Genomic DNA, 17,235 nt, shown 5'->3' on the forward strand with positions numbered 1-17,235 from the left:
AAATGAGATTTGCCAAGAGTGTACCAATTTCAGCCTTTTCATTCTTGACAAACCTCTTTTCAATATCTGTAAGGAAATCTTTTGCTGTAGTGATGTCGCTAGACATCGTGCCCCTGAATGTTTCCGGAATAGCTTTCTTCATAATCATCAGACACATGCGATTCGACCTCTTCCACTTTTCAAACTCCTTCTTATCATCAGAGGTACTCTTATCAGTAAGAGCAGGAGGACGGTCAACCCTTATCGCAAGATCTAGATCCATGACTCCGAGAACTATAAGCAAATTCTCTTGCCATGATTTGAAGTTTGAGCCATTTAACATAGAAAATGAATTGATGTTGGAACTGATATTCGCAGGAATTAAATCTGAAGCCATAGAACAAAAAATATTACATGCTCAACAAATATCCATATAAAATAATCAATAAATTCAAATAATGTAAATCCTATTACAGAATACCGATAACTCCATTAACATTTTATCTTTGGACAAAATATTAACTTGTAAGTGATATCCTGACATAGTAGTCAAACACTGACAATAAATATTATGTAAAATAAAAATCTTCCTTTGGGCCGATTTATTATTTACATAAAATCGAATAACTGTCACATGTTTACCACCACACTTGCATATGTAATAATATTAAATATTAAACTTTCTTTGGGCTGAATAATACTTATAAAGATTACGTATGCAAAAAACCTTTTATATTTCAAAATAAATTAAAATCCACAAGAGAGGTCACTTTGGCGACATCATGTTTCAATTAATTCATTTTAAAATATATAAAATAAATCTTATCATTATTTGAATAAATTTAATATTTAAACCTTAAACCCAAAAATAAAATATTGGATTTATAACTAAATTAAACTTTATCAAAAATATTTGATGGGTCAGAAAATTTTCTCAAATCTGAAATTACAGTAATTAAAAATTAAAAAAATTTTATTATTTAAAATCGAAAATTGGCCAAATCCAAAACCCTAACCCATCACCCATCTCCACGTCGCCACCGCCACCGCCACCGCCCATTCCCGGCCAAATTCCGACCGACCAGTAGTAGCACACATGGAGGCGACCACCATGGCACCGTCACCAGTCCCGATTGCCCACTGAACGGCCGGAATTTTGTCTCGATTTGTTCGAATTCGCGACCACCATGCGTGAGTTTGGCTTCGAAATCGGACGATTATGCGACGATTTACGGCGATGGGTTTATGCTTTGTGAGGCGCCAGGTTATGGGCAAGAAAATGCCTCATCTACCGCCGCCGGAAACGGCCTGTAGCTTGGCCGATTTAAGCAATTTCCGGAGGCCCTGAACCCTAATTCGAGAATTTCGAATTTTCCAGATTTTTTTTTAAAAAATAAATCCGAAAAATAAAAAAAATATTCTGGACTGAAAAATTCGAATTTCATTCAAAATAATCATATTCTGTTTTTGATTAAACCAAATCGAATATAAAATATATCTTAATGATTTAAACATGAGTGACTCTGATACCACTTGTTGGAAATATTAAATCCATAAAATTACAGCCAGAATCGTCATGCAAATCATTAAGATTAATCTAAAAAACTTAAAGCAGAAGCATACCTGAAGCCATGGTCTTAAATCTGTAGAAATCTGTAGAGAACGACTGGTTGATCTTCCAGATCTACGCGTTCTTCCTGAGAGCCCCTTGTTTTCTCTCTGGTTCTATTCTAATAATGGGGATTAGAGATAGAGGAACGTGATACGCGTAATCTGGGGACCATAACCATGTTATATAGATAATTCTGTTAATTATCTTTATTATTTCTGTTTCAGCCCATCACAAAAACAGAAATTATATTTTTAGTCTCTGCATATCAAAGGCCCACGTCGTATTAGATACATTAAAGTCCAATAACTTAAAACTTTAATTGATCACTTTATTTTGAACTTAACTTAATTGACAACCCACAATGCATAATTATTCACATATAAGCCCATATAATATAATTGATCTAACAGCCACGACTCATTTTGAGTGCTCGATAAAATATATATATATTTTTTGTTTATATATATACTCGTTCAACTCTATGTGACAGAGTTATGATGCCACGACTCATTTTGAGTCCACGGTCGTTGATTTCTTTCATTTGGTGTCACAGGTTCTGGGATGGTTCCGATTGTGTCTGAAACCTGGGAATGTGCTTGGTTTGATGTGGTAAACTTTTACTGGTCTATATATAGTATATGCTTGCATTATATTGTTTCCTATTTCCTTTTGTCCGCCTAATGCTGGTTGAGATTTTCTGCACAAATGTTGATGTGTCTCTATTTTCCTTTCAAAACATTTCGAGCTTAGGATGGAATTTTACGTAGCCCAACTCTCTTCCATTCCTAAATCACTGAAAGATGAAAAAAACACCTTTAGCTGAAAGTTCTCGCCGGGAATCTACTTTGTGGCATCTGGCTACGGGAAAGCTTCATATGCTTTTGGGTCGACTGAATGTAGTATGAAAGTAATAAATTATTCCTTGATATTTTTTCATGTTTTGAAAGATTATAATAATGTGTTTTGTCTTTCTAGGATTGATAGTTAATATTGTGTTTTATATCTATATGTTTGATATATTTTAAACTAGGAATTACTTTGATTTGAATTGAGATAATATAATATTCCTAGATTTAAAATATGGTTGATTGAGTTAATTATTTTGTAGGAGATATTATGCACTTATCATAATATATCTTTATCTTCTAATTTAACTTATCTTTGTTTCCTTATCATTTTAGATTCAAGTTTGAATTAAGGAAACAAGATCAAGTCTTTTTGGAGATAAGTTGATACGCTTAAATAAAAGAAAGAACGTAGAGATCTGTGGCTTGGAGAGAAACGATAGAGAGCGCAGAAAAGAGAGATCTCAAGCCGTAGAAGAGAGATTTAAGCGTACAAAATAAAAGAGAGAGTGAGACGACCAAGAGTGCTTTGAGCGTACATTGTGAGAGACTTCAGCATACACATAGAAGATTTGGAGAACCATAGAAAAGCTGGAGGACTCGTAGTAGCTCTGGTCGTTGTTTTCCGTAGAAGCCTTGAAGGTTTGAGAGCATTGAAGATTGGTGATCGAAGACGTGTTACTCTCGTATTTTGGCATCTAGGGTCAACTCTATTCTTTTGATTTTCTTGTCTACCTTCAGTAGACTTTTAGGAGTTAGTTTATTTGTTTTATTTGTTTTATTTGTCTTTATTTTCTCACATGTTTTGAGAAAATTGATTTTTACAATAATTCACTAGTTTTAAGGTTTGTAAAACTCTTTGATTATTTTCTAGTGAAAGTTTTGCCCTGAGGCGCTGCAAAAGTATTTTATACTCTTGCTTAAATATTTGAGTCTGATTTATTTGGTTGTTTATCTATTTTATTTATGCTTTCATAAATTCTGCTGCATGTTACTCAAGGTGTTATTGAAGATGTTGTCAATACCTAGTGACAACATCTGAATCTGTTTGTATGTGCAACCTTTTATTACTTTAGTACTTGTGCATATTTATTCTTGAGTATTTTTATTGTTGGTTTGCTGTTACTATTCACGTTTTAATATTTCCGCTGCATGTTTTGTAGGATGTTGTCTACACCTAGTGACAACATCTGTTTTTGATAAATTTTATGAACCATGATATCCCTTACAAGTGGTATCAGAGCCTACTCTTGATACACTAAGATCTGATTCTGGATTATTTTTTCAGGAATATAATGGAGTCAACAACAACAAACTCATTCTTCAAACCTCAAGAAGTCTTTGAATCGGATTTGGGAGATGACTTGATATCACTCATCAATAAGAAGTTTGGTGATTATCTGAAGAAGATGAGGGAGACAAAGAAGACCTATCAGAAACTTAAAGCTCCACTTTTTCCGGCTGCTAACAAAACTCTAAAAATAGGCGGGTCTGATCAATCATCAAGGAAGTTTCCTAATCGTCAAAAGCCTCTACTTATGCTGGAAGGAAAGAAAGAGTCTGCTTCGGGTCTGATCAATCATCAAGGAAGTTTCCTGATCAATCATGAATGTCAAGGCTATGGTCATTATGCCAATGAATGTGCAAACAGGCTTCGGAAAGGGATGAACACATCTTTGAGTGGTGAAGATTCTGAAGAAAATAAAGAACAGACAGGAGAAGAACGTCACACGTCCCTAACAGCGATGATGGAAAGCAAGAAGCTGTTTCAAGTCAATCCTTTAGGTATTGCCGCAGGTGTTGCCACACTTGGCCGCAACATCTTCCAAAGGTCAGTATGTTTAAATTATTTTACTACTGATAATGCGTGTAATACTGATGCAGGTGATGAGACAATGTCGATAGAAGAAGCTCGGATGATGTTTGAAGAGCTACATGCTGACTGGATGGAAAGGAATAAAACGAATGTTATTATTTCAAGAGAAAATTCTGATTTGAAGGATGCTATGTCAAGACTTGAAGTGATGCTGAGTAAAAAGGATTTGGAACTGTGTCAGGTGAAGGAAGAGCTTGGGAAAGCTAAGGCCACACTGGCCAAATTCAACTCAAACACAACAAATCTTGATTCTTTACTCATGATGGGAAGAGATGGTAAGGCTGGACTAGGTTTTGAGAACAGTAAATTTGAGGTTGGTGAATGCTCAAAAGGGCCTATGTTTGTCAAAGAAAGTAGCTGTTCAGAAAGCTCAACCAAAAAGTTCACATCAACCAATCCTCCAAAACCAAATCCACAGACTACTGCTCCTGTAAAGTCTGGAATAAAATGGAAGTTTGTCTGTCACTACTGTCATAAACTTGGTCATATCAAACCATACTATTTTAAGCTGCAGGAAGATTACAGATTGAGATCTGCATTGAAGGTGTTGCCTAAGGTGTTGCCAACACCTTTCCACGACATCTCCAGAAACAGATCTACTGTAAGACAGGTTTGGGTACCAAAAGCTGATATTCATTGTTATATGATTTATACTGCTTTGAAAACTAATGTTTCAGTTGCTTGGTACTTTGATAGTGGAAGCTCACGTCATATGACAGGTTATAGGAAATTTCTCACAGATTATGTTGAACAAGAGAGTGGGAAAGTGACGTATGGAGAAGGTTCAAATGGAAACATTGTTGGAAAAGGCACACTGAATGTTGCTGGGCTCCCTAAACTTCACAACGTGCTACATGTTGAAGGACTAACTGCAAATCTAATAAACATTAGCCAAATTTGTGATGACAACTTGCATGTGCAATTTGATAAGAAATTATGCAAAGTTTTTGATAGCTCTAACATGTGTTTGATGACAGGTACGAGGTCGTTTTATAATTTCTATCAACTTGAAGAGGAGATGACTTGTAGGCATACAAAGGTAGATGAATTTAACCTTTGGCATTGAAAGTTGGGACATGCAAACTTCAATACTTTGAAGAACTTAAGTAAGCTTGATGCTGTTAGAGGTATGCCTAATTTAAAATCTGGAATTTCATTTGTTTGTGAGGCATGTCAAAAGGAAGCAGACCAGGGTGTCACATCAGATGTTGCCAACATCTGAGATAACACTCTATCTTTAGCATGTATATATGGACTCGATGGCTCCAATGGATGTCGAAAATTATGAAGGTAAGAAATATTCTTTTATTTGTGTAGATGATTTTTCACTATATACTTGGGTAAGTTTTTTTGAAATAAAAATAAGATACATTTGATGTTTTTAAGAAATTGCTCACAAGGATTGTGAATCTTGAAGGTGACCAGAATTCACACTGATTATGGTAAGGAGTTCGAAATTTTTTTTTGAGAATTTATGTGGTAAGAAATGTATTTATCATGAATTTTCTGCTTCCAAAACCCCACAACAGAATGAATTTGTTAAAAAAATATATGACTTTGCAAGAGATGGCTAGAGTGATGTTAAGTTCTAAAAACATTTCAAAACATTTTTTTGGGAAGAAACCTTAAACACAGCATGTCACTTCAAATTGAGTATATTTGAGGAATGATTCTACTATGACTTCTTATGAAACTCTCATGGGAAAGAGGCCGAACCTTAAGTACTTTCATGTTTTTGGCTGTGTATGTTATGTTTTGAATGATATTGATCATTTTGCAAAGTTTGATGCTAAAAGTGACAAGTGTTTGGTCTTAGGTTATTCGTCGGATATTCAAGCTTACAAGATGTTTAACTTAAGAACTCAAACAATTTTTGAGCCTATTAATGTTGTTTTTGATGATTTTGCAGATCTAAAGAAGAAAACTTGTAACATCCGAAAATTTCAAAACGTAAATCCGCATGCATAATTAGGAGAAATTAATTTTAAAAATGAGGGTTAAATGTATTTATGTGATATTATGTGATTTATATGCATGATTTAATTTATTTTAGCATTTAACCCGTAATTTTAGAATTTCTAGATTTTTGGGAATTTTATTGATTTTGATCGCGTAGACGGGACCGTGGACGGACGAGATACCAAAATTCTTAGCCAAAAATATTTTATGAGTTTTATGAGTCCTAAAAGAATATTTTAAGGTATTTTGTCAAGAAAATTTTAGTATTTGATTATATATTTATTTAAGGGTTGATTTTTAGCCAAAATAAGTCATTTTAATGACTTTTATTAATTTTTAAAATTTGCTTATTTTAATATTTCGGGATTTATACTTTTATATCAGATTAATATGTATTTTAAGAGTTTAAAATTATGAGTTTATGATATATTATCTTCCTAAATATATTATATTAGTTATTATCCTAATCTACCCAAAAATACACCCAAAATCTCTCCCTACCCTACGCTCAAATCCCATCAGCCGCCAACCCCATCTCCCTCACCTCCATTCTCATGATTCACAGCAGAAAACCAAACCTCCATAGCCGATCAAGCTTTGCCTTTGAAGTTCTTGGCCGTTCGTCGTCTCGGAGACTCGTATACGCATCAATATTCGTCCAATAAATTCAAGGCATGTTTAAATCTTTCATTTAGCCACCATATAAGCTATTATGCATGCATGATGTTTTTATTTCAGAATTTTTCATGAATATTTCGAAATTATGAAATTTTATTGAGGTTTGATGCATGTTTGGGTGTTTTCTTGTCATGGCTCACGTCTTCTCCAACATGGCTCGGTCCAGGGGCTAGGGCTTGGTCAAGGGGTGTCCTAGGGTGCCTTAGGGTCGAGCAGGGTTGGCGGTTAAGGCTGGCTCTTGGCTGGATGCAAGCTGGTTCGGGTTTGAGTCTAGGGGGTGGCGGTTTAGGGTTTGCTGGAAGGATGGCTCGGCTGGTCATGCTAGGCCATGACTCAGCCGAGACAGGTCTGGGTTCGAACTGGCAGGACCCTGGGAAGGTCCTGCCAGTGACGGTCCGGCCGATCGCGGCCGGACTGGTGCGGCAGCAGCCCACGCAGCCGAGAGGGAAAGAGGGAGGGGGAGTCGGGTTTGGGTTGGGGTTGGGGCAGGGTCGAGTCTGGGTGGTCTGGGTCAGGTCTGGGGTGTATTGGGTCAAGTTAGGTTGGTCCGGGTCCAGTTTAGGTGAGCCGGGCTCGAGTTTTTAATTTTTAAATGATTTATGTTTTAATTGGTTTTTGGGCCAATTAATTAGAAATAAAATTATTTGGGCCTCCAAATAATTTTATTTGGGCTTTCAAAATTATTTTTAAGTTAGCCCAATGGTTTTTATGGGCTCATGGGCCCATAGGAATGTTTTTGGGCTAGTCAGTGGTTTTATGGGTCAGTCAATGAACTTTTATTAATCAATTAGTTAATGGGCCTAAATATTTTTTATTTAAGCCCAATAACATTTAAGTATTTTATTTTAGTAAAAAATTATAATTTTTAAAATTATTTATTAATTATGAGGTTAAGTTTTATAATGGGCTTTAAGTCAGTTAAGGGCTTAGTAGAGAGACCAGCAGTCTGGACCGAAATCATGAAAAATCCCTAAGTCCGAAATATATATTTAATTATTTTAGTCCATGAAAATATTTTTAGTATAATTATATATTATGACAAATCAATTAAATATATATTACGGACAAAATTTTCAGTGCATGCATTCATGAAATTTTACATGCTTATGATTATGAATGCGTTGAGCAATAAAATATTTTCATGATGGAAATTGATGTAGTGTGACATAAGGGTGGTTATCCACCATATGATTTATGAGGTAGTTTACTACCATAGGAGGTGATTTATCACCGCCACGTACGTTGGTTCAGGAGACTGATCAGTCGACACAGATAAGCGTCACACTTACGGATAGGACCATAGACTGTTTCAAAAATACCATGCTCAACTATATTATGTATGATTAAGAGAGATGATGATTATGATTCAGCATTTATGTTATGAAAAATATTTCCATGCATGTTCATGTATCATGTATAGGTATTAGTATGATTATGTGATGCATTATTTTTAAACCTTGATATTCAAAGTTTAGACATGTTGAGCCCTAGGCTCACTACGCTTATATGATGCAGGTGAGACAGATGATTTTTATGTAGCTCCTACCGGTGGTGAGGATGTATGAGCTCACGGAACAGTGGCCTCGTGACCGTTGCAGTTTTTCTTTAGTTGAAGTTTAAGATACATTTATTTTTATGTTGTTTAATTTTAAGCAAATTATACTTTTACGTTAGTATTTCCGCACTTGGTATTTTTAGAACATGCAAAACTTATTTTTGTAAGAGTGGGTGCCCAGTGAGCCAACTGTGTGGCTATGGGCTTTGTTGACTCTTTGTATAAACAATCTTTTGTTTAATATTATTTACACTTTTATGGCAATGACTTTATATTACTTCATATTGTTATATTGTGATATACTATTGTTGTTTTGATAAAGACCTTGAATATACTATAGTGTATGTAAGATGTGGTAGAACATGGAGATGTCTATCATGAAATACATCTTATAGTCACTGTATATTCTAAAACCGTTCCTAGTCGATTGAGCCGTCCGATAATAAGGATAAGGATCGCTCGAGTTTGAGACTAGCATTTGCGATGCGGAGTACCACGTTTCATTGGTAGGGAACATGGAGATGTTCGAAGCATGCAAATGGATATTCATAGGATGAATAGTCGAACTACCCTATCCGGACTTTCCAAGTGGTTATCACTTATCGAGTGGATAAAGTCCGCGGTTTTGGTTGTACACCATTAGTCCTTACGACTTGAAACATCATGGAGACTCTATATGCTAGTACTGTGCTTTGACTCGTTTACCGACTCTGAGGGGGTCATCAGGTGTCGAGATTGGGTACAGTTACGACACATATAGGAGTCAATGCATTGTTGTCAAGGATTCACCACATACTTGCGAGTGTGGATATCCTATGCGATCTGAGGAGATATTAGTGTGACAAATCTCTGGCCAGAGTACTTGATGTGATTTAAGAAATGGTTTCTTAGTAGCACATGCGATGTCACTAATTTGATCTTCAAGATGCATTGCATAGTTATCGAATCTTGAGCGACTCTCGATATACCAATGGTTGTTGATTCGATCGGGATATATGGATGAAGGGACCGTACTGTACGTTAACCAAAATCTACTGGTTCTTGTAGGCACTATCAGTGATACCTAGGGAATCATGGGGCGATGTTGCTAGGCGCTTTACCATGATTCGTTGGGCAAGTCGGAAAGTGTTGTTCCGAGTCACAAGGAGTTGTGAGCCCACGGCTAGCTGTATCCCTGAACCATTGAGGGTCACACAGTGTAATGGAGTTTTAATCCCCGTTGAGATAGTTAAATTTAAAGAGTTAAATTTAATGAACTAAGGAGTTGGACTTCTTAAATAAGAGTAAGGGAGTAGGATTTCCTAAAATGACATAGGGATGGACATTTTTGGAAACCACTGAATTCGGATTCAGGAAAATTTATTTTGACTTTAAAACGTGCAGAAATGGTTTCTGTGCACATTGGTGAAATCGTTTCATCAATCGGAGTCACGATGAATTTTATATTAATTTCTGAACGAGTGGGCTTTGCTTGTCGGGCCCCAGCTTATGACTAATGGGCCCTAAGGTGTTAGTGGCCTGCATTATAAATAAGTTATTTCAGTACAGAAATTACACACGATAGCTCATAATTTTGAGAGAAAAAAAATCGAAACCCTAGCCCCTCTCTCAAGCTTGGCCGTCGCCCCCCTCCCTCTCTGTCTGAGAAATTCCGGTCTGTGATTTTGAATCGCAGTAAGGAATAACGAATCAAATTCGTGTATTCTCTTCGCAGAAAACTTCTGATAGATTTTCTAGTGCAATCTATCAGAGGGATTAAACCTCTGTTCGTGGACCTGATTGAAGGCGTTCATCGGTTCCAGGGAGAGACAACAAGAGCAGAATTGTTCTGTTGGTGTCCATAATCTCGTTGCGAGATTTGAGGTAAAATTTATTTAATTGTTATTTAAATTTTACACACACGTAATTCAATCGATGAACGGTTGATACCCATACCATGGAAACGTTCCATGAAAAATTTTTAAACTTCCGCTGCACCGGGTATCAATCGTAATTGGTCTGGGAACTCGCCAGTTTTCCAACAGTGGTATCAGAGCCAGGTTGCTCAGATCAATCGATTGAATAATCAATTGTACAAAATTTTTGAGTCTCGGTTTATGAAACAAAATAAATATTTTTAATAAAAAAATTTTTTTTTCGGGGCAAAACCCGGGCAGCGATTGGATCGCTGCCCGGTGGGGCAGCAATTGTTGCTGCCCCGGGCGGCGCACGGCGCCGCCCAAAGGGGGCGCACAGCGCCGCCCAAGGCGGCGACCGTCGCCGCCCAGCGCGGCGCACGGCGCCGCCCAGGGCAGCGCTGTGCGCTGCCCAGCGCAGCGCTGGGCGCTGCGCAGGGCAGCGCTCGGCGCTGCCCAGGGGCGGCGCTCGGCGCCGCCCAGGGGCGGCGCCAGGCGCTGCCCTAAGGGGGCAGCCGGGCTGCCCCCGGCCCGCGCCCCGGGTGCGGGCCAACCCGGGAGTGTCCCGGGTGGCCCGCGGGAAAAATTATATTTTTTAATTTTAATATTTAAAATTTTATTTTTGGTCCGGTCAAAAATTGTTTTTGATTGGTTCACGAGATTTCGGATCGAATTGTTCGAGTCCGTAAATTTTAAAATTGATTTTGGATAAATTTGAATTTTTGGAAAATTTTAATATTTTATCCGTAAATTGAATTTTGAAATCAATTATTTTGGTACAATTGATGATAAGATATGATCTTATGATATATTAGATAAAATATGATTTTATTTGTAAAATTGGATTTTATAGATAAAATATGATTTTATTTGATATGGAGATAAAATATGATTTTATATGTGAAATGTGATTTTATATATAAAATATGATTTTATCTTGTTTAAATTTGAATTGCCACAGCATGTTATCCAATAAATTAATTTTGAATTAAATGTTATTGGATAAGGATGATCGATTGCCATGACCAATTTTGTAGGTGTATGTTAGGAATTTACATTTTGTCTTTATTGTTGTTGGTTTTATTAATGGGCCTGGTTTATGGCCCGATATGAATGTCATATGTAATAAAAGTGGGCTTGGTTTATAGCCCGTTCCCACCCCCTAAAAATGTATCCCCTACTTGTCATTGTTATTTAATTGTAAATACATTAGATTTAGTGGGAGATCAAGATTTGAAGATGGTGGGCCCAGCAGACAATGAAGACTGAAGAAATGTAAATTGGAAGCATATGTAATAGGATTGCATTTGCATACTGCATATTACCTAGGATTGGACTAAGACCCGTGATTGGCAACCACGGGTCAATTAGAAATGGAATCGATCATCCTATATAATATGTGATATTATGATTGTATGCATGTTTAGACATAAATTGCGTGAATCCGGCAATGCATGCAATAAATTAAATATGATGAGACAAATATTTTTATAAATAAAATCCCTCATTTTAAATATGATTTAAAATTTATATCAAGATAAATAAAGGAAATTTAAATATTGTTTAAATGTTCCTACCTTCCATCAACGGTCAATGTATGTGATGCTACCCGCGGATACGGTCCGGCTCATATTATTGGGGGGGCCCGTCCGTCGGAAAGCTGTACATTGGATCGACAAATGTTGTAAGTTGGGTGGAACTCCCATGGGATCGGCTCATATTATTGGGGGATCCACATGGCGACCGTCCATCACAACTTAATATTGATGGGTCATCTTGACATGTCACTTTAAACGGCGTCATATTATTGGGCCCTTATTGGACATGAGGTAAATACATGGGGGTTGCTTTGGAAGCAATTGGGCTCTACCTTTTGAGAATTATGGTTGGCTGATATTATTCGGGACCATAAGTTTGTCAATTGGACTCCATGTTCTCACTAAGGAAAAAGTTTCCCGTTTTCACTAGAGGGTGGTGAAATCGTTAAAATAGTGGGAGTGAGATTCATAAAATTAAATTCGCCTATTTTATGTCTTAGTAAATTGTTAAACAATCATTGATATATGTCTGATTTTCCTTTTCAGTATTTCATACAATGAATTCGCGAAATCCTTTATTCTCGATCCTCGAACAAAACAAGCTGACTGGCGCCAACTATACGGAATGGTTCCGGAAGTTGAAGATTGTCTTAACTTCGGAGAAAATGCTCTACGTGTTAGAGAAAGCACCTCCGAAGGAAGCACCAGCTGACATAAGTCCGGAGGAATTGGCCAAACTTGATGCATGGTGCGACCATGACATCAAGACCAAATGCTATATGCAAGCCTCGATGTCTGATGAACTCCAGAGGCGATTTGAGGACACGGTGAATGCTGCTGACATTCACACGCAACTCAAGGAACTTTTTGGGGCTCAGTCGAGGGCTGAAAGGTTCTCTACTGTTAAGGAGTTGATGACGTGCCGCATGCGTGAAGGGACTTCGGTCCGTGATCATGGGGTACGAGTGATTTGGCTCATACAGAAGTTAGCGACCCTTGATTTGGTGTTGGAGCATGAACTCAATGTGGACTTGCTGCTTCTATCTCTTCCTTCTTCATTTGATGGATTCGTGATAAATTTTAATATGAACAAGATAGAGGCCACCCTTGAAGAGATGGTCAATATGCTCGTTACATATGAATCCACACTTAAGAAGGATAAGCCAGCTTTCTTGGTGGGCTCCTCATCTTCTGCTAAGAAGGGGCCAAGTATGAAGGGCAAGAAACGTTCTGCCCCACCCAAGAAAGTGGAACCCGAGAAGAAGCAAAAGACAAAGGCTTCAAACGATGGAAAATCCAAGGATGTTTGCCATTACTGCAAGAAGCCGGGTCATTGGAAGCGCAACTGCAAGGAGTATCTTGAGCAGTTGGGAACTGCAAAGGGTATGTTCTATATCGAAATAAACATGTCACTTAATACAACTTCTTGGGTATTGGATACCGGATGTGGATCTCACATTTGCAATGATTTGCAGGTGATGACAAGAAGTCGCAGGCTTAGAATGGGTGAGACCCAGCTGAGGCTCGGGAATGGTTCCAGAGTTGAAGCTACGGCCATTGGAGATGTTTGTTTGATTTTGCAGAATGGTTTTAAATTATTGTTGAGAGATGTTTTATTTGTGCCAGATTTAATTAAAAACATTATTTCTATTTCTATGCTTGATAGAGATGGTTATTCTTGTAATTTTGTGAATGGGATTTGCAATATTTACAAGAATGAATGTTTAATTGGAAATGGACAACTTGAAAACGATCTATACAATTTAAAACTAAAAGACGTTCCAGTAAATTGTATTGACAAACCGGCGACAACAAACAAAAGGAAAATCGATAGTCAAAACCCGGCAAACCTTTGGCACGCTAGACTAGGTCATATTTCCTCAAGGAGGATGAACAAGCTAGTGGGAGAGGGCATGTTTGATATGTCTGATATTAACTCTCTACCTACTTGTGAATCCTGCCTAAAAGGGAAAATGACTAAATCTCCTTTTAAGGGGAAGCCTGAACGTAGTCAAAATCTGTTGGATTTGATCCATACAGATGTTTGTGGTCCATTTAGAGTAGGGACTCAACATGGCCACACCTACTTCATTACCTTTACTGATGATTATTCTAGGTATGGGTATTTATATTTAATGAAATATAAGTCTGAAGCATTTGAAAAGTTCAAAGAATTCAAGGCTGAAGTAGAAAACAAGCTAGGTAAAAGTATTAAAGCACTTCGATCGGATCGAGGTGGAGAATACTTGAGTACCGAGTTTTTGGACTATCTGAAAGAGAATGGGATTCTCTCTCAGTGGACTCCTCCTATGACACCACAGCTTAATGGTGTATCGGAGCGTCGTAATCGAACTTTGTTGGACATGGTTCGATCTATGATGAGCTTCACTGAGATTCCACCTTCGTTTTGGGGCTATGCGCTTGAAACGGCGGTATTGTTGTTGAATAACGTCCACACTAAAGCAGTGGACAAAACACCATACGAGTTATGGAATGGCAAAGCTCCTAAGTATTCATACTTGAGGATTTGGGGATGTCCTGCTTACGTGAAGCGGACAGTGGGAGATAAGTTGGATAGTCGATCCAGCTTGTGTTATTTTGTGGGGTATCCGAAGAATTCAATCGGATATTATTTCTATTATCCTGCTGAAACAAAGGTGTTTGTTTCACGGAATGCCACCTTCTTGGAGAAGGAGTTCTTATTGGATAAGAAAGGCGAGATGATGGAACTCGAAGAAGTTCGAGAAGAACCCGAAATACAAAATAACGATCCCACACCTCAGGAACCATTGCTGGACACGCCTGCACCTAGAAGATCCGAGAGGACTTCTAGACCTCCAGTTCGATATGGTCTTCTTCTTGAAGAGGGTCAAGATGAACCCGACATTGGATGTGATCCAAGAAGCTTCAAGGAAGCAATTTCTGATGCGGATTCGAATTTATGGCTTGAAGCTATGCAATCAGAATTGGATTCGATGCATACTAACCAAGTCTGGACTTTAGTGGATCCTCCCGATGGAATTGTTCCAATAGGGTGTAAATGGATCTACAAAAGAAAGCTTGGGCCTGATGGTAAGGTATTGACCTACAAGGCGCGATTGGTGGCTAAAGGTTATACTCAAAGGCAAGGAGTTGACTATGACGAAACCTTTTCACCAGTTGCAATGTTCAAGTCCATAAGAATCCTTATTGCCATAGCTGCATGGTATGACTATGAGATATGGCAAATGGATGTGAAGACTGCTTTTCTTAATGGAGACATTAAGGAAGAAATCTATATGAAGCAGCCTGAAGGGTACACATCCATGGGAAGCGAGCATAAGGTATGCAAGCTTCAGAGATCAATTTATGGTCTAAAACAAGCATCAAGAAGTTGGAACCAGAAATTTGATGAAACAATTAAAGACTTTGGTTTCATCAAGAACCCGGAGGAACCTTGCGTGTACAAGAAAGTAGTTAAGGATGCGGTGACATTCTTAGTACTTTATGTTGATGACATCCTACTCATTGGGAATGATGTAGGGATGTTGCAGTCAACAAAGATATGGTTATCAGGTAGATTTTCGATGAAGGATTTGGGTGAGGCATCCTACATTCTTGGGATACAGATCTATAGGGATAGATCTAAGAGAATGATAGGACTCACTCAATCAACCTACATCGATACCATATTGAAACGGTTTTCAATGGATGGGTCCAAGAGAGGACATCTACCCATGTGTCATGGAGTTTCTCTATCCAAGTCTATGTGTCCCAAGACTGATGCAGAGATAGAGAATATGACACATGTACCATATGCGTCAGCTATAGGTAGTATCATGTATGGGATGATATCTACCAGACCGGATGTAGCATTTGCTCTGAGTGTCACGAGCAGATATCAGTCTAATCCTGGTCAAATGCATTGGAAAGCCGTGAAGGACATTCTTAAGTACTTGCGAAGGACTAAGAATATGTTCATGGTTTATGGAGGACGAGAACTCAAATTGGAAGGCTATACCGACTCTAGCTTCCAAAGTGATGTGGATGACTCGAAGTCAACCTCTGGATTTGTGTTCATGCTCAATGGCGGTGCTGTCTCTTGGAAGAGTTCCAAGCAGGACACCACAGCGGATTCCACCACTGAGGCTGAATACATTGCAGCATCAGCTGCTGCTAAAGAGGCCGTTTGGATGAGGAATTTCGTCCAAGAGTTGGGCGTCATTCCTGAATTTGTTGGTCCAGTCCCGGTGTACTGCGACAACACGGGTGCCGTTGCTCAAGCAAAGGAACCAAGGTCTCATCAAAGATCCAAACACGTACTGAGGAAATACCACATAATCCGGGAGATTGTGGAAAGAGGAGACATCATTGTCGAACGAGTGGCCTCTGCAGACAATATCGCTGATCCACTTACTAAGCCTTTGCCAGGACCATTGTTTGACAAACATCGCGAAGCAATGGGTCTACGTAGTATGACTAGTTGGCTATAGGGCAAGTGGGAGATTGTAAGAGTGGGTGCCCAGTGAGCCAACTGTGTGGCTATGGGCTTTGTTGACTCTTTGTATAAACAATCTTTTGTTTAATATTATTTACACTTTTATGGCAATGACTTTATATTACTTCATATTGTTATATTGTGATATACTATTGTTGTTTTGATAAAGACCTTGAATATACTATAGTGTATGTAAGATGTGGTAGAACATGGAGATGTCTATCATGAAATACATCTTATAGTCACTGTATATTCTAAAACCGTTCCTAGTCGATTGAGCCGTCCGATAATAAGGATAAGGATCGCTCGAGTTTGAGACTAGCATTTGCGATGCGGAGTACCACGTTTCATTGGTAGGGAACATGGAGATGTTCGAAGCATGCAAATGGATATTCATAGGATGAATAGTCGAACTACCCTATCCGGACTTTCCAAGTGGTTATCACTTATCGAGTGGATAAAGTCCGCGGTTTTGGTTGTACACCATTAGTCCTTACGACTTGAAACATCATGGAGACTCTATATGCTAGTACTGTGCTTTGACTCGTTTACCGACTCTGAGGGGGTCATCAGGTGTCGAGATTGGGTACAGTTACGACACATATAGGAGTCAATGCATTGTTGTCAAGGATTCACCACATACTTGCGAGTGTGGATATCCTATGCGATCTGAGGAGATATTAGTGTGACAAATCTCTGGCCAGAGTACTTGATGTGATTTAAGAAATGGTTTCTTAGTAGCACATGCGATGTCACTAATTTGATCTTCAAGATGCATTGCATAGTTATCGAATCTTGAGCGACTCTCGATATACCAATGG

This window comes from Henckelia pumila, chromosome 1 (assembly GCF_033568475.1).
Source record: "Henckelia pumila isolate YLH828 chromosome 1, ASM3356847v2, whole genome shotgun sequence".
NCBI lineage: Eukaryota > Viridiplantae > Streptophyta > Magnoliopsida > Lamiales > Gesneriaceae > Henckelia > Henckelia pumila.